The sequence below is a fragment of the Miscanthus floridulus genome, chromosome 16 (assembly GCF_019320115.1).
Source record: "Miscanthus floridulus cultivar M001 chromosome 16, ASM1932011v1, whole genome shotgun sequence".
NCBI lineage: Eukaryota > Viridiplantae > Streptophyta > Magnoliopsida > Poales > Poaceae > Miscanthus > Miscanthus floridulus.
This window is the reverse complement of record NC_089595.1, coordinates 95137964-95161380: the sequence shown is the minus strand read 5'-3', so window position 1 is coordinate 95161380 and position 23417 is coordinate 95137964. Positions and strand designations below refer to the sequence as shown.

Here is a 23417-nt window from a genome sequence, read left to right as displayed (position 1 = left end):
AGGTCAACTTCAAAGAATCTTCTTTCTCCAGGCTTAGACCAACTCAGCGATGTTCTGCATCTACGACCATAGAGTGCTTCAAATGGAGCCATTCTAATGCTTTCCTGATAACTATTATTATATGAGAACTCAGCCAAAGGTAAGCATTCATCCCACTTATTGGAATAGTTAAGGACACAACACCTTACACATATCTTCAAGCACTTGATTGACTCTTTCAGTTTATCCATCAGTCTGCGGATGATAAGCTGTACTGTACAGGAGCTTGGTACCCAATGAAGAATGCAAGTGTTTCCAAAAGCTGGAGACAAACTGTGTACCCCTATCTAACACAATAGTCTTGGGTACTCCATGGAGACTTACAATTCACTCTAAATACATCTTGGCATACCATAGAGTGGGATATGTATTCTGAACTGGAAGAAAATGTGCTGATTTGGTTAGTCAATCTACAATAACCCATATTGAGTCAAATCCCTTTGATGTCTTGGGTAGACCAACAATAAAATCCATACTTATGTCCTCCCACTTCCAAGATGGAATAGGTAATGGTTGTAATTCACCAGCAGACCTCAAATGTATTGCTTTCACCTTTTGACAAGTATCACACTTTGCTATGTATCTAGCAATCTCTATTTTCATTTTAGTCCACCAAAATCTTTGCTTCAAGTCATGGTACATCTTGTTACTTCCTGGATGGATAGATAACCTAGTAGCATGTGCCTCTTCCAGAATTGACTACCGCAACTCAGGAACCTTTGGTACCACCAGGCGATCCTTGAACCATAACACACCTTCATCATCTATGCTAAAGCATTCTGCTTTTCCATTCCTGACCCTTTCTTTGATATGGGCTATACCCTTGTTTTCCTTCTGAGCAGCAATAACTTGATCTCGAATAGTGGCTTCAACAATTATGTTGGTCAAGCTACCTTGTTGAATTACTTCTACATTCAATTTCTCCATTTCTTGACATAAAGTCAAACCCATTGTTCTTACTGCCAGACAATTGCAATAACTTTTGCGACTGAGTGCATCTGCAACCACATTTGCTTTTCTGGGGTGATAATGTACTTCCAAGTCATAATCTTTAATCAGTTCTAACCATCTTCTTTGTCGCATGTTCAACTCTGACTAAGTAAAGATATACTTTAAGCTCTTGTGGTCTGTATAAATATGGCACATATTACCAAGCAGGTAATGCCGCCAAATCTTCAGAGCATGGACCACCGCTGCTAACTCCAGATCATGAGTTGGATAGTGTTCTTCATGTTGCTTAAGTTGCCTGGATGCATAGGCAATGACTCGGCCTTCTTGCATCAACACACATCCAATACCAATACCTGAAGCATCACAATAAACATCAAACGGCTTCTCGATATCAGGTTGGGCTAATACTGGTGCAGTGATCAATAGTCTCTTCAAGGTCTGGAAAGCCTCTTCACAATCAGATGACCAGACAAACTTGACTTGGTTTTTCAACAATTTTGTTATGGACTTTGATACTTTAGAGAAATCTAGAATAAACCGACGGTAATACCCCGCCAATCCTAGAAAACTCTGAACTTGATGAACTATGGTTGGTGGTTTCCAATCAAGCACATCCTTCACTTTGCTTGGATCAACTGCAACGCCTTCAACTGACAAGATGTGTCCAAGAAAATGTATTTCCTTAAGCCAGAAATCACACTTGCTGAACTTGGCATATAGTTGATGTTCTCTCAAGCGGGTCAGAACAATTCTAAGATGTTCCGCATGTTCTTTCTTATTCTTGGAATATACTAGAATGCCATCAATAAACACTACTACAAACTTATCTAGCTCAGGCATGAATACTGAATTCATCAAATACATGAAATGAGCTGGAGCATTTGTCAAACCAAAAGACATTACCAAGTATTCATATAATCCATATCTTGTGATAAATGCCGTTTTGGGAATATCTTCAGGCTTTATCTTGATTTGGTAATATCCTGACCTCAAATCTATCTTGGAGAAAACTTTTGCTCCGGCCAATTGATCAAAAAGTAAATCTATCCGAGGTAAAGGATACTTATTCTTGATGGTCACTTCATTCAATGGACGGTAGTCAACACATAACCTCAGGGTCTCATCTTTCTTTTTCACAAAAATTGCCGGACATCCCCAAGGTGAGGAACTAGGTTGGATAAACCCCTTCTCAATCAATTCTTGTAACTGAGTCTTCAACTCATCCAATTCCTTGGGTGGCATCCTATAAGCTCTCTAAGAAATCAAAGCTGTTCTAGGTTGCAACTCTATGTTAAACTGTACATCCCTATTAGGTGGTAGACCGGGTAAATCTTCAGGAAACACATCCGGAAATTCACACACTATCAGGATATCTCTAATCTCTTTGACAGCAGTTGCACAAATCTTGCCCACTGAAATTCTTAAGGTTGGAAGTTGGATGAGAAGTTGAGAATTACTATCAGGCAAACTCACCCTTAGTGTCCTATTCAAAGCATCTATAACAGCCTTATGCTGATACATCCAATTCATTCCCAAGATTACATCTATATCCTGATCCTTAAGGATAATCATGGTAGTGGGAAAATATGCCCACCCAGGTTTACGGGTACCTGGTATACCATTTCCTTAGTACACAGACGTCCCCCGGGCGACTGTATAAAGAAATTTTCCTTTGTTGCCCCAATTGAAATTTCATGCTTTACCACAAATGTTCTATTGATGAATGAATGAGATGCACCCAAATCAAAAAGTATAACTGTAGGGTGATTAGCAATAGGAAACATACCCATCATCACTGGCTCCCCTTCCGGAATTTCTCCAGCTTGAATATAGAACACCCGTCCTATCTTCCTCTCATCTTTGCCTTTCTGAGCATTCCGATTGGGGTTCTTGTTTGGTGCCTGACCCTGTTGTTGAATGGCAGGGGCCTTCTGATAATTTTGATTAGCCTACCTGGGATATGGACATTCCCTGGAGAAATGACCGGTCCTTCCACAATTGTAACACGGATAATTATGACCCTGGGATGTTGGAGCACTGCCACTAGGAGTATTGGTCTGCTGTGGATTTGGTTGACATTTGACTATTGCCCGGTTTGGAACTGTGGCGGACGATAAGGAGGACGATTATGATGTACTGGATGATAAATCACCCTCTGCCTCTTCTGATTTCCCCCAAAAGATCCAGACGGCATACTCTTTTTCTTTTTGAGCTCCTTATGCTGCCGATACTTTAACTCTAAAGCAATTGCAATATTTACTGCCTCATGATAAGTAACATTAGTACAAGTTGTCATCATGGTCTACAACTTGGTATTCAGGCCTCTCATAAACCACCTCTTCTTCTTGGCATCAGTATTGACATGTTCAGGTGCATATTATGATAGGTGATTGAATCTTCCCACATACTGCATCACTGTTTGATCTCCTTACTTCAAAGCAAGGAATTCATCCAGCTTCATAGCCATAACTCCCTCTGGGATATAATGGGCTCTGAAAGCAGTACGAAACTCTATCCAAGTTAATGGAACACCTGCGGGTTGCATGACCATAAGATTTGCATACCAAGCACTGGCTGCACCTCTAAGTTGCTGGGCAGCAAAGACTGGTTTCTGAAACTCCGTGCATGGAATGAGATCAAATTTCTGCTCCATGGTTTGAAGCCAATCGTTAGCCTCCAATGGTTCATCTGCCTTGGTGAACATCGATGGCCTTGTGTCTGTAAAATCAACATATGTAGCCTCCTGCCTGTTATGATGACGACCACGGTTTCCTTGCATCTGATTCTGATTACTTTGAGCTATCTCATGAAGCAAACGAGAATTTTCGGCAGTCACATTGACAAGTGCGGTTATAGCATCAGCCAGATTTGTTGGAACTGGTGGCAGATCTGGAATACCGTCCTCATCTTATGAAGTTCCCGAAATATACGAACCCCGCGTACGACGCATCTGCTCATAACAAACCAAACTTTATTCACAAGTCTTTATTGAATTGCACAAAAGCTTACTCCAGACACATTACATAGAGTTTACTAATATAAACACCAGAACCTGTAAGTACCAAAACAAGACTACATAACTTAACTAGAACTAACTATTATACAACTCTACTCCTTTCCTTGATCACTTCAAACTTCCGGCTCGGTATCCATTCCAGAAATATTACCGCCTTCATTATCACTTTCATCGATCATTACTAATTCTTTAGGATCTTCTTCTTCTTCTTCTGACTTGTCATCATCGGCAAAGATGACACTGGGATCCATGGCATTAGCTTGGGGTTCATGATTTGGATCTAGGAGATTGCTTAGCCTATGAACTTCCTTATGTAGATAGGTATTATGTTCTTCTAAATTTTCTACATAGAATTCTAGCTCATGAGTTCTAGCTCTAGCTACATTTTCCCTATGCTAAGCTTCATTCCTTCCCTCCACCATATGAACTAACATGCTTTCGTAGTTCCTGTGCGCGGTGGTGAGACGCCTCAATTGATCCTGTAATTCTCCTACCTGTATAGCATCCAAAGCCCTATCTCTAGTAGCTTGTGCTAACTCTGTAGAAATCCTTTGTAACTATGCATGGGGATCAGGCCTAGAGCTGCTACTGCTAGCACCGTCATTCCTAGGGGCAAGTTGGTGACGAGGAACTCCGTTGGGTCCAGTGGACTTACGGGACGTCATCTTGGTACGAGCCATACTGTAGGAAGCCAATTTAATCCAAGTAAGACCACTTGATCAAAGTCTAAAGAGCAGGTAGAATAGATTACATTACTCAAACTAGACTCACTACTCAACTCCAGACTCAGAGGTGAAGGAAGTAACTAGTGAATTAATCATGATGCATGAATCGTTCTTACGAACAAAATCATCAAAACTTATAATACACATAAACAACATTTGTTTTTATATAGGGCTTAGTAAGATTACTACTCCACCACACAAAACCTTTTTAATCAAATAAGGAATGGTGAGAAAGAAATAAGATAAGTCAGAAGTAATTTGGACCAAATTAACAAGTTAAGTTTAGTCATCCCAAATCATTTTGAAGTTTTTGTAAACCAATATGACAAAGACTTTGTAACGAGCGCTCCGATACCATTTTGTGGCAGAACCTCCTAAATTCTAGGGCCCACATGCACCTGTCACTGTCCAACGACCTTTGACATCTATGCATATGTTCCCAGAAACTTAAGAAGACTGTCGGGTGTCCTCGGGGAACCCCGAATCATCCACGATTTCTGAGCAGGATCACATTACAGAGTCATTGCAGTATTACAACATTTATTCAAATATCTACACTAGAGTAAAAACAGTAGAAGTCTTACAATAACTTAATTTACAAAATAGTAGTTTCAAACCTCACAACTAAGTTCGATGATTATTACAAAACGAAATAGTGGAGAGGCATTATAATATAATACAAAACACACAATGAAACTGCCCTGCCCAAGGGCCACACATTTACTTCTCATCGTCAGATCGAACAATGGTCATGCAGCACGATCCAAAATAGATCTGCTCATGAGGCTCACCTACAACAAGGGTCAACGAACCCTGAGTACAAAAGTACTCAACGAGACTTAACCGAAATAAGAACTGATAAAATCAGGAATGCAGGCTCAGGGATTCAAGGTATAGCTTTAGCAATGATCAAAGTTATTTTTGCGTAAAAGCTCTTTAACAAAATTCTTTATCTCAACATTTAAAACTTCATAAACTCATACAAAGATGACACGATCTGTATTGAGACCATGAAACTTCATATCCAACACTTTCTCAAGTTTAGTTTATTAAACTACGATGATGAACAGACAAGTGAGTCTCCATAACCGAGGAGCAACAACGATTTGAACCGATTAAAAACCCAGCTGGGAATTCCAGACCACACGACATATGTAGGTCCCCGACCTACATATACCAACCTACCCTCGGATCCTCTAAACAAGAACGGGTCCGCACCACCCGAGAATACAATACTCCAACAATCCAGCCCATTGCCACGTGGGTACACGCTATTTCCGCCATCTCTCCACTCCCAGTGCGCGAGTAGCCATTCTCGTAATAGAATAGCCAAGTTAAGGCTTACCAGAGTATGTGGTTAGTACTACAAAGTCTCACCGCACACAGTTCAACAACGGTACGGACCTTAACCGACACAGATGGAAAGAATCCACTCACAAGACCTCCGTGTCTTGTGGCTCACACACACCGAGTTCGTCCAGTCTAGATTTATTACTCCACATGCTTGTATCACATGATAACATAAGTAACCAAAGTTCTATTTAAAACTTGCAGATGACAGGTAATCACCCAACTTTGATCTGTCTAAGCATGGCTAAGCATAACTAGATATTTACGACGTAAAACTGGTAACAAGGTATATACGGAAAAACAATGTTGGTAATGCATCAATTAGGCTTTTACTTGACTCTTAATCACTTGATGTAGTAAAGAAAAGCAAAAGAGAAATTAATTTGTAAAACACAAGGTAGGGTTGTATGCATCTGGGGCTTGCCTTCGTTGACGGAAAAGTCCGGTTCCTGCGACGTTCCACAAGTATTCGATCCGACCTCAACAGACGGAATAACCTCCTCCGTAACTTGATTAACTACCACGTGTTCACCTTCGTTCACTACACGTAGTAACAATGCCATGTTTAACATGATGCGGAATACGAAACATGATGCTCGATGATGGATGCAAAAATTAACAACTTGAATACAACTTTCCTTCGCGGTACAGTTACAAGTTAAACTAACTAAACCTTTCCAGAATACTAACACCAATTGCCAAAGATCATTACCAACTAATGACCCAAGGACATCACTTAATCAAAAATTCAAACAAAACCTAAATCACTAAAGGTTACTATTTGCTTTTATGAATTAATTAATTAATTAAGAATTATGAAATAAATCAACTTGTTCCAATTGACCTAAAAATTTTTGTAAATGTTCATCACATGATAACTAAGTGGCAAAATAATTTTTTATAATTTTTGGATAAATAAATAAGCCTAGAAAAATCATGGAAATCCATTTATTAATTAATTAAGCAATTTTCATCACATTCAAAAAGTACTGAAAACATTATTTCATATTTTTTCTTAAATAATATACATCACAAAGAGGTCACACAAAAATATTTCATAATTTTTGGAGCTCTAAATAAATCTACACAAAAATAACAAATTACATCACTATTCATTTAAATCTAAAAATAGAAAAATTCCATTTGAATGCTGAGTCACTGACATCCCGACCCCACATGTCATCTTCAACCTCAGGCTTTGACTCCGGCGACACGCGCGCTGACCGGCGATATCTCGCCGACGGCGAGACCAACGGTGACGACCAAGGTACCAAAACACTACCCTCGACTAGACGCATCGATTTGGGGCACAAGCTGGACCAGCTACGGCCTAGACCAAGCACTACGCCGGCCATGGCGGCCACGACGGCGCGGCTATGCTACGCTGGCAACGTGAGACTTGTAAAGCTTAAACAGATGGCCCAGGAAGCATCAGCAGCTCACCCCAAATATGTTGGAGCAAAGACCGAGACCGGAGGAGCAACGGAGAGGTGGGTCGACGTTTCGAGCAGGCACGGCGGAGCAGACCGTCGTCGGTGGCGATGCTCCGGTAGCTGTGGTGGTCAAAATGAGAAATCAATGGGTCATAGAGTACCACGGCATCGTGGTGAAACTGAATCATGGCTCGGCAAGGACAGAGACTCACCGCAACGTGCTGACCACGACGAAACGGGATCGCGGGTGAGGTTGCCGGCCGCGAGGAAGAAGAGCGCACACCGCGAGTTTCTGGTGAAGACAAGCGACAAAAGCAGGTTGGTTGGGTGCGCAAGTAGCAGGCAGAGCTGTGACAAGCTTTGCAGTGGCTGGAGTGCGTTAAAGCGACGGTGAGAGCTCACCGAAGTTATGGCCGTGGCGTCGGGAAAACAGAGCAAGAGAGCGTAGGCAAACGGCGACGGCCAAGGCTAAATAGAGCGGCTCAGAAGCGCAAGGAAGCTACGCTGTGGCCTTCACCGCGCCAGCGCGACGCCAAAGATGGCCACGACCACGCCTGGAAGCAAATCGAAGGTCGCCGGCGGTGTAGCTTAGGCGGTGAACACTGTTCATAGAATTTATAGAATTGCCCTTCATTTTCAAATTCAAATTACTCCCAAATTTGTGTAACAACTCAAAAATCTCCAAAAATAAAAGTTGTTCAAAATTCAAAGTTCTACAACTTTGCTTTTATGACCGACCCCTAATTCGGCTTACATTTTGAAATGAACTTTTGAATTCAAATAGGGGAAATTTAACGAATTACGCCTTTTCGAATTACTCCAAATTTTTCATAACAACTTTGAAAACTCCAAAAACAAACTTTGTATAACTTGACAAGCTCTACACTTTTGCTTTTGGGCTCAACCTCAAAATATGCTTAGATTTTGAAATGAGTTTTCAGGGTAGGATTTAAATACTGAAAATCAGGGTTTTCTGGAAAATTCAAATCCAAACCAAATTTTTACTTGATTTAAACAATTCAATTCAACACTCATAACACAAATGTAAACTTGTTTTAGTGAATGCATATCAAAGTTTGCAATATGACCAAATGCCTTGCAATGCATATGATGACATGTCCTGTTTTTAATATTTAAACACCCGGGGTGTTACACTGAAGCCCGATGGATCGCTCGACACACCAAGACCTTCATCGCACTCGATGACGAACTCTACAAATGGAGTCCATCGGGGGTGCTCAGAAGTGCATCCCCACCAACCAGGGGAAATAGCTCCTCCTTGAGGTCCATGCTGGGATCTGCGGACATCACGTGGCATCGAGGTTGCTGGTCGGAAAAGCCTTTCACCAATGTTTTTACTGGCCCATAGCACTACGAGATGCAGAGAAGGTCGTCTATAGGTGCGAGGGATGCCAATTCTATGCTCGGCAAACTCATTTGCCAGCACAGGAGCTTCAAACCATCCCCATCACCTGGCCATTCGTGGTCTGGGGCCTCGACATGGTAGGACACCTCAAAAAGGGCCCGGGCGGCTTCACTCACCTACTTGTAGCAGTCGACAAGTTTACCAAGTGGATAGAGGCCAAGCCCATCACCAACATCCGCTTAGAAGAGGCGGTCAAATTCTTCCTCAACATCATCTACCGGTTCGGTGTTCCCAACTGCATCATCACTAACCATAGGAGTAACTTCACTAGGAAGAAGTTCCTAGACTTCAATGATGGATACGGCATCAGAATCGACTGGGCCTCGGTCGGACACCCACGTACTAACGGTCAGGTCGAGCGTGCCAATGGCATGGTCCTCCAAGGACTTAAGCCATGCATCTTTGACCGACTCAACAAGTAGTCCCAGCGATCCTCTAGAGCCTGAGAATGACCCCAAACCGATCCATAGGGTTCACACCCTTCCTTCTGGCCTACGGAGCTGAAGCAGTGCTGCCCCCCGACCTCAACCATGGTGCCCCAAGAGTGAAGGCTTTCGACCACGACCGAGCCATGGAGGCTCAGCAAGACACAGTCGACCTACTCGAGGAGGCTCGCGAGACAACCGTCATCCACTCTACTCGCTACCAACAAACTCTCCGCAGGTACCAATAAAGGAAGATCAGGGGAAGGATCCTCAAAGTCGGTGATCTCATGCTCCTGAGGACCCAATCAACGAAGGAAAAACACAAACTCTCTCCACCATGGGAAGGACCCTATACGGTAATCGAAGTGATCCGACCGGTGCCTACCGACTAGAGGACGACAACGGCAACGTTCTCACCAACACTTGGAACATTGAACAACTACGTCATTTTTCCCTTAAATTTGGTCTTACTGCTTTTAGTCAACACTTGCTCTTGTAAAGCACCCCAGCCTGAACATTTTTAGCCCAGGTCGCTCGGGGGCTCCATGAGGGTACAATACTAAATACTACCTCTCTTTTTTACTATCGCATGGTAAAAACTTTTTACCTGAACAAAAGGGCAATCCATTCCTTTGATTACCCTACGTGACTTTGTTCTTAGTCCCAACCGAACGCACCCTGCCACGACCTACGGTTATGAGCAGCCGAGCCCCGCGGGCCATGCCCAGGTTCTTAAAAGATGCAGCCTACGGAACAAATGGGTAGGTGCGAAAAACAAAGGATAAAAACAAAGCTGTGCTAGGATAAAAAACAAAGAACGGATAGTGATTCCATCACAAAAACAAAACCGGTGTATTCATTGATACAAAAATTGTTCACACGGGGGCTCCCCCGCAAACTTAACGATTACATTTCCTGACTACTTCTACTCCAAATACTACTGTGGCCGCTCAGCGGCATCAGCTGATGCCAAAGAAGTCACAGGCCCCGCCCGGTTCCACTCCCTTGACTTTGGCGAGCACAATGGGTACCTCAAGGACCCCACCCGGTTTCGCTCCCTCGACTTCGGTGAGCGCAACGGGTACCTTAAGGACCCCGCCTGGTTCCGCTCCCTTGACTTCAGCGAGCAAAATAGGTACCTCAAGGGCGTCTCCCCCATAGATGCTCAGCAGAAGAGCATGGAGCCTATGACCTTCTCATGCAGTCAAGGTAGCTCCAAGGCAGGGACGCTGCCCACTGAGGTTTGGCGACCGTGGCTGGAAGATATCTCATCAAACTTTATGAACTAGCCAACCTGAGCAGCTGTAGGCATGGAACCCTCCACCAGCACGATCCTAGGCAACTTACCCTCCAACAAGGCTTGCCCAGTGAAGATCCATCGGAAAGAGTCCACACACGGCTCCATCCCAAAAAAGGCCTCGCAGATGAATCCAGCGCGCCACCTCCTTCGGTGGAAGCCACCCCTTCTCAGGCAAAGACGGTCAGCACCGCCTCGAGCAGCCTCTAGCTCAACATTGTGCTCTGGATTCATGAAGAGATCTGTGACTTCTCCCCCTCGCTTACCCTCTCTCTCACTTAGGAACCGCCGTGGCTTACAGGCACTCTTGGTGAGAAGGAAGGAGGAGAGACAATAGTTGGAGAACAGGCAAAGGACTGTGATGAGAAGCCCTCTCCCTTCCCCTATTTAAGGAGGAAATGCGGCAGCTGAAGAAGGGCAAAGGATCAGAGCAAACAACTCTCTCCCTTCCCCATTTAATGCAGATGGGATATGATGGGACGCACCCTGACCGATGAGACGCACCCTGCCCGACGGAACAGCACCTGATCAGACGGGACGTGGCCTAGGTATGGCCCACCACTACCACACGACCGGGTGTGAAAAACAAAGCACCACTACGCATAGGCGGCTCTCTGTCTTCCCAGGCAGGACTTGTAAAGACCCAAACAAAGGGATCTCCGACAGGACAGACCAACGAGCTTCCTGAGTCTGATCGAATGGCTCAGACGAATGTTGAGAGATAGGTAAGGAGCAAAGGAACGCCCACCATGCTGACTCCATCATGAACGATGAGCACGAATCTCGGTCGGACATTTCCGATTGAAGCTCCTCAAACCCCATCACTCGAGTCATCAAGGTAACATTATTGACCCTCACTCTTTCTTTATATAAATCATTCATACATCCATACATGCATTCATTCCATACGCCCGTGCCCCCCAGACGATTCTACCCTGAATCGCCCGGGGGCTCAGGAACTAAAGGCATCACACATGCGGCTAAATGCATCACAATGCTCCATGTTGCGTCATGAAGTGGTAGTTGCCTCATTCAACATGAGCAATGACCGACCAGGGTTCGAAGGCCGACCCACGAAGGGCTCGAGGCCGCCTCACGTCAAACAAAGCCAGGGGAGAAAATGTAGATGAGCCCTGTGCGGCCCTCGCCCAGTCTGCCCCAAAGCAGACATGGTCATCTCAATCTTCTCGTTTGATCATAAACCTCTGCCAAACCCACAGAATCTCCATCGAAGGGTAGGCCAGTGGGCCACCCGGGTCTGTCTCTGGAATGACCCAGGCATCTACCGGGTTGCAGGTAAAGGAGCAGTGGAATGTCACAAGAGGGCTATGCCGACCCCGTCACGAACGACGGACCTGGATTCCACTCGATCATACCCATTAGAGAGCTCACCGAGCGCGTCACTCGATCCCAAGTGATCGAGGCAAGCGACAAAGCTCAGCCCCTTCGGTTGTGAGAAACTGAGGACGGGGTAAAGCACAAAACTCAAACCGACCCCTACCGACCCCAATGGGGCTCAAGGGCTCAAGACACCTAAAACTAACTACCTTGGCTATGCGGGTTGTACCAGCGCTAGGATCCATGAGCCCTGTCTCGCTTGATCCCTAACTAACTGCCTCGGCTATGCGGGCTACACCGACGCTAGGATCCGCGAGCTCCATCTCACCTAATCCCTAACTAACTACGTCGGCTGCGCGGGCTGCACTGACGCCAGGATCCGCGAGCTCTGACTCGCTCGATCCCTAACTAACTGCCTCAGCTGCGCGGGCTGCACCGACGCTAGGATCCACAAACTCCGCCTCGTCCGATCCCTAAACTAACTGCCTCGCCTGCGTGGGCTGCACCGATGCTAGGATCCACGAGCTCTGCCTCGCCTGATCCCTAACTAACTGCCTCGGCTGCACGGGCTACACTGACGCCAGGATCCACGAGCTCCGCCTCGCCCGATCCCTAACTAACCACCTCAGCCGCGCAACGATGCCTTGGTTAACAACTCCGTCTCGCCTGATCCCTAAACTAACCGCCTCGGCCACACAACAACGCCTTGGTTGACAACTCCACCTCGACTAAAAAATACGCACACGCGCCCGCTAACAAAACCCCCTAGGCGATCCTACCCGAATCGCCCGGGGGCTCGGGGGCTACAACCATGGGTGCGCTCGCGCGCACTCGCTGATGAATCAAAACCTCTCCCGCTGGTGACACGAAAAACCCCTAGAAGATTTTGACCGAATCGCACGAGGGCTCGGGGGCTACACCCGTGGGTGCGCTCGCGTGCACCCACCATCAAGACAAAAATCCCCCAGGCGATTCTACCTGAATCGCCCGGAGGCTCGGGGACTCCTGTCGGGTTCATAAACCCGAGGTCCCTCATGGACCAGCTTTCCAACAAAGGCTGGGCCCAACAGACAACGTTGCGAGCAACGCGCAACTCTTAGGCTGACCCAAGTACTTAAACGACAGGCTAGAAGGGTGATCCAATCTCCAATTGAAAGGCCTGGCCGAGGAGGAACGGCGCCCGCTTCCGACTCTGGCCCGCCTCTCTGACCAGAGCACTCGCTTCGGTCTCTAGCCCACCTCCGCATGAACTCTCTGACCGAAAGGCCTGGCCAAACACCGCTTCTGACTCCGACCCGCGTCTCCCACTGGGGATACGCCGAACCCCTGCTTACAAGCTCCTTTCCAACTGGCGCAGTCAGTGCCGACTGGGGCCAACTGACCGGGGACGCCCGCTCGGTAAGGACCAGGAAATGGACGGAGAAAGTAAGGCAGGGTGCATAAGTCAAACCGTAATACCAAGGACCGTACCCTGTGCACCTGCCAGGCATACCTTGCGGCCCTCCTGGCACGACAGAACTCAAGCAATGTTGTAGGCGCCGACATTTTCCCCTACAGTGTTGTGGGCGCCATTAAATCCCATACTAGACAAATACGGTAAGGCTCCTCCCACATGCCTCTGGGCATCGATAGTGTTGTGGGTGCCAGCATTTACCGTACCAGGCGAACATGGTAAAACCCCTGGCATGCCTCCGGGTATCAACAGTGTGGCAGGCACCGACGTCTGCCATACCCGAAGAAGACAACACAACCTCCCATGTGCATATGATATTCAACAGTATTGTGGGCGCCTACCATCATCCTGTACCCGTCGGCGTGGGCAACAAGACTTAGTAGCATACATACTTTCTCCCTCTCACTTGTAAGGCCATCCCCTTCATCTATAAAAGGGGATGCGCTCTCTCCCAACAGATAAGTTGATTCAGATCGATCAGTTTACTAGTACACAACAACAGAACCACCAGGTTCAAACCACGAGCACACGCTCGAACACTTAGCACATAGCGGAGCTTCCGTCACTCTTGGTCCCTCTGACCAGAGTCCGACCGGCCTCTTGTACCCTCCATCTTTCTCCTTCTCGTTTGTAACCCCACTGCAAACTTCGAGCACCTGGGCTCAGGAATAAAGTCACCGACTGACACAAACTGGACGTAGGGCACGTTGCCTGAACCAGTATAAACCCTGTGTCATGAGTGCTAGGCCACCTCCGATCATAACGTACGGCAAAACTACAAATATTTACATGTTGGTCACTTTCTACACTGACACTTGAACTCTTCAATAATCGTTCCCTTGCATTAGTGCGCCACTTTGTAGCCGGCTGTCCACAACACAATGTTGAATTTGTGCCTTACAAATGCCAAGTTCGCTAGGCATACAAGGATCCTCATAGAGGATGTTGAACCAATCCATAAACCCTCTTGCCCAATATATGTTTGTTGTGTTGGATTTAATTTGGGCTTGGCCCAATTTTAACTCAATTAAGTCAAATAAATCCCTTAGGCACATATTAAATGCTAAGGTGCAATTATATAGTTTTAGTTATGTATGGAATTTTGACTAAACATTGACTTAACTTAAATAGGTGGACTATGTGTGCTCCTATTGAGAAGTTGAGAGAGACTAAGGACGTGCCACATGCATCCGCCGCCTCCGAGGTGTAGTGAGCATGAGCATGTGACTTGCACGAGCTTGTGCCGCACCGCTTGTGCTGCACCGCTCCACAGCATGATGCGGTGCAAGTCGGGCCTTGGTTTTTCCACTTGAGCTTGGTTGATGGAGTCATCAACTCAGCAGTTACCTAGTCTCCATATTCTCCAAGATTACTCCTTCCTTCCATTTCCGGTAACTTTGTCACTGTCCATGTGTATCCTCTCGATGTGCCAGTGTGCTTCTTCGTCGTCCGTCTGTTTTCGGTAACTTTGTTGTCGTCCATGTGCATATCCTTCTGATGCTCCGGCTTCCTCCATGATTACTCGATCTGTCCTTCGTGATTACTTCGTTCGTCTATTTCCGGTAACTTTGTGGTCATCCATGTGCATATCCTTTCGATGCTCCAGCTTCCTCCTTGATTACTCCCGACGCTCCGGCTTCCTCAGTGATTACTCAGTGCACAACAGTTTGTCTATAACCGGTAACTTCGCCGCCATCCATATGCATCCTCTCGACGCTCTGGCTTCCTCCGTAATTACTCGGTCCATCCATTTCCAGTAACTTTGCCTCCTTCCATTTGACAATTACGGAGTAGTCGATGTGCGAGAGTTTTTATTGTAATTCTCTGTGATTACTCTGTCCGTCTATTTTTGGTAACTTCACAATCATCCATGTGCATCCACTCGATGCTCTGGCTTCCTCCATGATTACTCTGTGCATCCATTTCTAGTAACATCGCCGCTGTCCATGTGCATCCTCCTGACGCTTTGGCTTCCTCTGCTCGGGCATAAGTATGAGAGGTAACTAGAAGCCTTGCGCTCCGTCTATTCTCACTAATTTCGCTACTGTCCAGGTGCATCCTCTTGACGCTCCGGCTTCCTCCGCTCGGGCATAAGTACGAGAGATAACTAGAATCCTTGCACCAGACACAGATACCACACCCTCTCTTCTCTGTCGAGTTGCTCCAAGTTTTCCCCAATCTAGTCTTCTGCACAAACAGTAATTGGATGGCAGGCCTCTAGAACCGACGCCCACCTACGACACTTGCTTGGGTGTGCGGGCGAATTAGGTTTTTAGGGAGCACAATGACCTTGTGTGATTGCTTCTCTTCTGCCATGTCTTCTTCCCAACAACCAATACCTTCTATTAGCTATACATCGTCTTCCTAGTGGCCATTTGTGGAACTGTACTGTGAGCATCTACCTGCATCACCTGTGGTCCACTACTTTAAACAACGCACTATGTCGACTAGTGCGAATGGCATCGCAGTGCCTCTGGCACTACCGCAGGGTATATTTCTATTCTTACTATGTTTGTATTCATGTAAGGTTTTTGCTTTGATAAGTATGTTGTTTTGCTTGTATGCCACCGTTACTTCTATTGCGAGTAGTAGTAATTACACATGTACATACATGTCATCAAAAATATTTGTTACTGTTTTTTTCTGGATTAAATTAAATATGAAAATACCTATTATCTAACATATTGAACGCCCCCTTTGCCAACCCTAAATTTATGCTTTATGATAATCTGGCTAGTGTTCTTTTTTTTTTGTGATTACATAGCACAATGCAGACACTCACAATGCACACACTCACCCCTATGAATCTGGTCAGTGTTCTGCGCTAGCTAGGATTGACAGACTTGAACATTTTGTTTTGATGCATGGATTACCATGCCTAATAGGCTAATACAAATAATATATAATATGGTGGCAACTGGCAAGTGTTTTTGATGCAAGTATGCATGGTTAGTTGTATATATTCTCAGGGACACCAGAATCGGAGACATACACGGTTGTAACGTACACTTGCACCTAAACACGCAATTAATACTCTTAAATCGACGGATATGATTTGTTTAATCAATAGCCAGAATTAAAATAACAAGTCCGCAGTCCGGCCCGTACATACTCTTATTAGTTGTTGCGCTATCTGCCTATCTCTATGGTCAATGGTTGAGCCCTTAGCTTTCCTCTAATTAAGGTTGCATTACACACAACAAGCTCCTGTCCAAACTTCTGACCCCGCCGGCTCCCAGTCCCAGCCCGGAGCTTTCACATTTTTCCTTCTTCACCTTTTGAAGAGTGTCCCCCCTTTGTCGACGCGCTCCAACTCCATGACTCTGTCGCCACCGCAGCCGCCGCCCTCCTCCAGCCCGAGGCACGCAGCGATCCAGGAGCTCAGGAGGGGTACCCAGCTGGCGGAGCTGCTCAGGCAGCAGGTAGAGCTCATCCCGGAGCCTAACCGCCGTCACGCTGCAGTGGTCAACGTGGGCCAAATATCCATGGCTATGGAGTCGTCGCTCTCCATTCTCCAGTCTGAGATGGAGCACCCCTTCGTCTCCGAGGTCATGGCTGCGCCCACAGCCTACTCCGACGGAGGCACCAGCAGGCGGGACAGAAACGGTCCCGTGCCTCGTACAAGAAGGGTGAGGCACCGCCGAGGCAGAGCTGGAGCTGAACTCCCGATGTGAGTACTACAAACCTATGATTTTTACTGCGTCTTGCATGCTACAAGTAAGGATGAAAACGGAACGGAAATATCTCGAACCGAACCGTATCGTTTTTTTATATTTAATTCGATCGAATCCGCATTTTCTTGTCCGACTTTACCGTTTTCGCTTTCGCATTTCAGATGTTTCGTATTTCAAATGTAAAAGTAGAAAACGGTTTAGACATTTTTCCGACCGTTTTCTACTTTTCTACTTTTAATTTGAAATATTCCGAATTGAAAATTCGGTTTAAACCGAATTTGGCCAACTGCACAGGTCATACAGCCCAATTACAGGTTGTTCACCACGCAGCTGTGTTCTTTCTACTGGTGGCCAGCTGCCCTCTCTTATAGACGGCGTTCAACCTCGTCTCTCTTCACCTCATGAGATGGTGCTAAATGTCAGAAACCTGGCAGCATCTACACGAAAGCCCACCTGGGCCATAGCCCATCAAGCTCATCGGTTTAACCCCCACCTGTAAAGTCAATCATTTGATAGTTTTTGCATCAGTTGAATAAATCTTTGTTACTCAAAAGAAAAATCTGAACAAATCTTTAAAATAAAATACTACATCTATTCTAAAAAGATTAATAAAATTATTCTGACTCAGTTCGAGTTTATGTTTCTATAATATGCACTTGTTAATTATTATATGCACTTGAACTTGATCATGTATGCACTTAGTCATGCACTTGGTCTATGGGTCGGTATTCCGTATTGAGTTTTCGTATACCGACCGTGTTCGATATAATTCCGCTCGAATTGTTTCGTTTTCGAAATTCTCGATATTCCGTAAGTTCGTGTTCGTTTTCGTGTTCGTTTTGTCCGCTTTCGTTTTCGTTTTCGTATTCAAATGTAAAAGTAGAAAATGGTTAAGGAGTTCTCCGTTCGATTCCGTCCGTTTTCATCCTTAGCTACAAGCCTACAAGCTACTACAGTAAGTGTGTTATTAAGACATCTAACTTGGAGGAAAATTCACCAGCGATCCACGAAGTTGGCATAAGGTGTCACTTAGGTCCCCGAACTTTCAAAGTGATATCTGTAGGTCCCTAAAGTTGGCAGAGGGTGTCATCTAGGTCCCAAACTTTCAAAGTGATCACCGGAGGTCCCTAAACTTGGCAGAGGGTGTCATCCAGGTCCCAAACTTTCAAAGTGATCACCGCAGGTCCCTAAACTTGGCATAGGGTGTCATCCAGGTCCCAAATACTGTAGCGATTCGGCACAGAATTTTAAAAAAAGAAATCTAAATTTTGGTAATGTAGCTACATTTTGCAGAAAATTCTAAAAATTGTATCTTTTTAATACGATCTCGCACGAAGATGATTTTTATATAAAAGTTGTAGCTCTCGACGGGATCTACAACTTTCTAGTTTTGAGTTTTTTAATTTGAGGTCGCTAATACACTAAAAAAAATTAAATAAATTTTTAGCAGTATATTAATCGTGTACGAACGCTTGTCGCCTTGAAAAAAACATATCTTTCTTATATGCTATCAAATGGAGATACTTTTTATATGAAAGATGTAGCGCTCGATGAGATCTACAACATTCTAATTTTGAGTTTTTCAATTTGAAGTCTTTAAGATGTTCAAAAAAATTTAAAATGCAAAACCACTATACATGAACTGAAATCAGCATTTTAACTTTTTTAGCATCTTACCGACCTTAAATTAAAAACTCATAATTAGAAAGTTGTAGGTTTCATCGAGCGCTATAATTTTTATATAGAAATTATCTCTATCAGATGACATATAAAGAAGATTCGTTTTTTTTTCAAGGCGACAAGCGTCCGTACACGATTAATATACTACTGAAAATTTATTTAATTTTTTTTGAGTGTATTAGCGACCTCAAATTAAAAAACTCAAAACTAGAAAGTTGTAGATCCCGTCGAGAGCTACAATTTTTATATAAAAATCATCTTCGTGCGAGATCGTATTAAAAAGATACAATTTTTAGAATTTTCTGCATAATGTAGCTACATTACCAAAATTTAGATTTCTTTTTTTAAAATTCTGTGCCGAATCGCTACAGTATTTGGGACCTGGATGACACCCTTTGCCAAGTTTAGGGACCTGCGGTGATCACTTTGAAAGTTTGGGACCTGGATGACACCCTCTGCCAAGTTTAGGGACCTCCGGTGATCACTTTGAAAGTTTGGGACCTAGATGACACTCTCTGCCAACTTTAGGGACCTACAGATATCACTTTGAAAGTTCGAGGACCTAAGTGACACCTTGTGCCAACTTCGTGGACCGCTGGTGAATTTTCCTCTATAACTTGCATAGTTGCATATAACTTTATGTGGATCTGCATATGGGAAAATGAGTTAATTTGCAGATCTGTTATAAACTTATTTGGGCTTAAGGTAACTAATTCACGTCACAGTTTACTACTGTTTACTTCCTTGCTCCATTATAGTTAATTAATAACTCGCTTTTGAGAGCGACGCGTTAAGAAAAATGGAACGTACTTAATAGTTTAGGCCTAGAGATTTCCATATCTACATTACAATTTACAAAAAGGAAGAATATATTAGTTAGGTGTCTCTGTGCGCTTAATTTTTAATTTTATTCGAGGATCAATATTTCATGGTTATATAGGTAGGAAAGTTTGTAAAAAGTCATGCAGTGAAATTACATTCTCTTTCTCCTCCATCCATGTTATTCAGCAAGCAGATACTGACTGAGGCACCAGCAAACGATCGTTTCCACTGGACGAAATATGGTGAGAAGAATATCCTCTATGCTGAATATCCAAGGTATGTATCTTTGATGGAACTTCATAATGCATCACCAACGTACTCTAGCTAAGTCACCATATTAGCAGATTAATTCGTCATCAAAAATTATGATCATTCATCCGTTTTCTAATCCATCATGACACCTTTTACAAAGTACAAATACTATAGCTCGGTCAGCTTCCTTCTGCTTACACGTTTTTTTGGGTCTTTGCTTCTCTAAAAAAAGCAACTTTTCAGATAAGCATATCTTTGGTACATTGGATTTTAGCTTCTATCCTTGCACGAGTTTTTTTTTAATTCAGACCCAACAATTACTTATTCTATTTGGCCGGGGAGCTAGCTAGCTTCTGCTCCCTTAATAAGGATAACTCATCTTGTGTGGACTATGGAGTAGTAGGAGCTTATTATGGTTCCAATATTATAGCTGGACTTGGGCAATATAGCTAAACTAAGGCCTTGTTAAATTTGTTTCAACTTGTAGATTGTAGATTGCAGCTTGTATACTTCTGTAACATCATTGCAAGCTGTAACCCGTGCACAATGTTTCCATCAAGTAGTGTACATTTATTTATACTGTTTCCAATTATCCGTTGTGAGTCATGCATGTTTAGATTTCTGCGAATATATTATTGTAGTTATCTTCTAGTAAAAAAAGTTTAGAAATTAAAGGAGTATGGTATATATTCTCTCCGTTCTTGAAACTAGACGGACATTTATTTTTTGTGAGTGGACCTATCTTGTTTGATGCAGTACTGTTCAAGATGTGTTATCCTTAAGGTCTTGTTTGAATGTTATAGTATTCACCTCAATCCTTGGAGTGGATTTGAGGTGGAATTTAGTTCAAGTTCCACTCCAATCAACTCCAACACATATGGATTGATGCGAATCCGAGACTACATCCAAGCAAGGCCTAAAGAAAGACAGAAGTTAGCCTAATGTAATAGGTTATCCTCTCGAGGAATCACAAGCTAGATTATCCTTTGAGAAAGCATATTTAAATGCATAGAATTATGAAATTTATTTTAAACATGGTATAGATGCATGCATTCACATATATACATGCATGCATGCCGACAATGCACACACAAATATAGTTCATCTCTATGAGCATTTCTAAAAGACACTATGCTGGCTAGGGGTGGAATGTGGAAATGGTCAGATACGCATTGAATCGAATAGAAATGTCACTATTTACTATAATTTCTTTTGTTGAGGATGAATATGAAGGGAATACAACTGATCAGGTAGCTCATCTTTGTCATATAATTGAAATTACCATAATTAATCATATTAAACTACAGACATTAGTTATATAGATTTGATTAAATTCTTTTTATATATTGTTATTAATATTGTTAGCCATTACTTTTAAATAGTTTCAATTGGTACATATTAATAATATAATAAAATGAATATAAATATATAGTCATTAGTCACATGAATAACTTTTAGATAGTTTCACCTGTATCGGAAATCCATCCATTCTTTTCATTATGTATCTAGAATTGCATGGAGAAAAATGATATAAAATAGATTTATACACATCCATTTAGTATCTATAGTAGAAATAAAAACGAATATAGATGTTCATATTATAAGTTTTAACGAATATATAGATTCAAATAATTAGGATTTCATTCATTTCCATCTGCCCGTAGATGTTGAGATTTAACAAACTCACCTAGGTGCCTTTACTATTGAGAGCATGACACCTCCGCTGAAAGAATAAATAGTCGTAATACGTGCACCCATTCGGATTCGGAGAGTTGACATGTACATAAAATGTCGTTATCTATCAGCCTGTCAACAATCTCTACTTCTAACTTATTATTGGCATGCTTTAATTTTCTCACTCGGAAAAAAGAAGTTTATTTCAAGATTTATATATGTTCATACTGTCGATCGGTTGCTAATTTGCAGGTTATACTACAAGTGCGGTTACAGCGATGACCACAAGTGCCCAGCAAAGAAATACGTGCAGCAGCAAAGCAACAGCTACCCTCCACTTTTTTTGGTCACCCTGATCAACGAGCATACGTGCGACACCTTGTTCCGGGATAATGAGCCCAGCTCAAGCAGCAGTGGTTCGCAGGTTCTCGACTTCACAAAGGCATCGCTTTCTCCTCCATTGATGGCCAATGCCTCAGAGTTGAAGAAAGATGAAGAAGACAGTATTTCTGTGTCTATGCACAGATATTCGTATTCGTATAGCTAGTCGTCTTCGTTGCCCACGATGTCGGCAGATGCATTCCAGATCATCAGGTAGATTTATCCTTGGGACCCGGGTGGTACGGTAGCGCATTCAGGGATTATTATCATATAGTGCATACCGAGTTTCCAAGCAGGCAAGCAGATTCACGCGGCAAGAGTTAGTAGCTTGGCATATGCACTTGACGTTTGATTAAGGATTTCAAAGTACCGACCAGATCCAATCCCACGCATTTAATTATTTTCTCATTTCAGGGATCAATCACACGCTGGTCTCGGTGGGTGGGGTTTGATGGAGGGCCAGGCCGGTCATTTTCTCTCTCTTAATCTGTCCTAAGAAACTACAGAAATAAATCGATCTCCTTATATTTGATTTGTGGACGACGGAGAGAGTATGAATGTGATCAGACACTATTGTAAAAAACAGTCGCTGGTAAGTAAAGCTTTTTTAGAGACGGCTATAATAGTTATAGAGGCGGCTGTGTGCTCTGGCCACCTCTACTTTTCCATCTTCCGAGAATCCATCTTTAAGAACGGGCTGAACCAAGCCACACACCCCCTAGAGACCGATTACTAGAGGCGAGTCAAAATTCAGCCACCTCTAGAAATTATTTTACATAATATGTAAATCAGGCAAAAGAATAGCAAAACAATACTCCTATGTCCTAAAATAGAAGTCGTGTGGACAAAAGGCATACACAATGAGTTTGAAACAACCATCAAGAGAGTTAGAAGTGACAATGGAAGTGAGTTCAAGAACACTAGAATTGATGAGTTGTGTGATGAATTTAGAATAAGACATCAATTCTCGGCCAAATACACTCCACAATCAAATGACCTTGTTGAGAGGAAGAATAGAACACTTATTGATATGGCAAGGTCTATGCTTAGTGAGTACAATGTGAGTCAATCTTTTCGGGCCGAAGCTATCAACACGGCTTGCTATTGTAGCAACCGCCTCTATTGTCACCCATTGAAAGAGAAGACACCATATGAGCTCTTGAATGGTAGAAAGCCCAACATTGCATATTTTCGGGTCTTTGGTTGCAAATATTATATCTTAAAGAATTGCACTAGCACTACAGGAAACGGCTGATTTGCCGGGAGCAAAAATATTTGCCGGGTGCTTTTTATCGGGCACCCGGCAAAGGAATTCTTTGCCGGGTGCCAGGCCTGGAGACACCCGGCAAAGAAAGGCCTCCGGCAAATCAACCTTTGCCGGGAGCCGGGCACTCGGCAAATTCCAGCCGTCGGCAAAAATTAGTCTTTGCCGGGTGCCGGCCACTCGGCAAAATATGGCCGCCGGCAAAGGTGGCCGGCTT

General features: G+C 43.8%; 1 pseudogene; it reads left to right on the top strand.

The window, feature by feature from the left end:
• Positions 1-16770: 16770 nt before the first annotated feature.
• Positions 16771-22153, top strand: LOC136511053 (WRKY transcription factor 55-like; annotated as a pseudogene).
• Positions 22154-23417: the final 1264 nt, after the last annotated feature.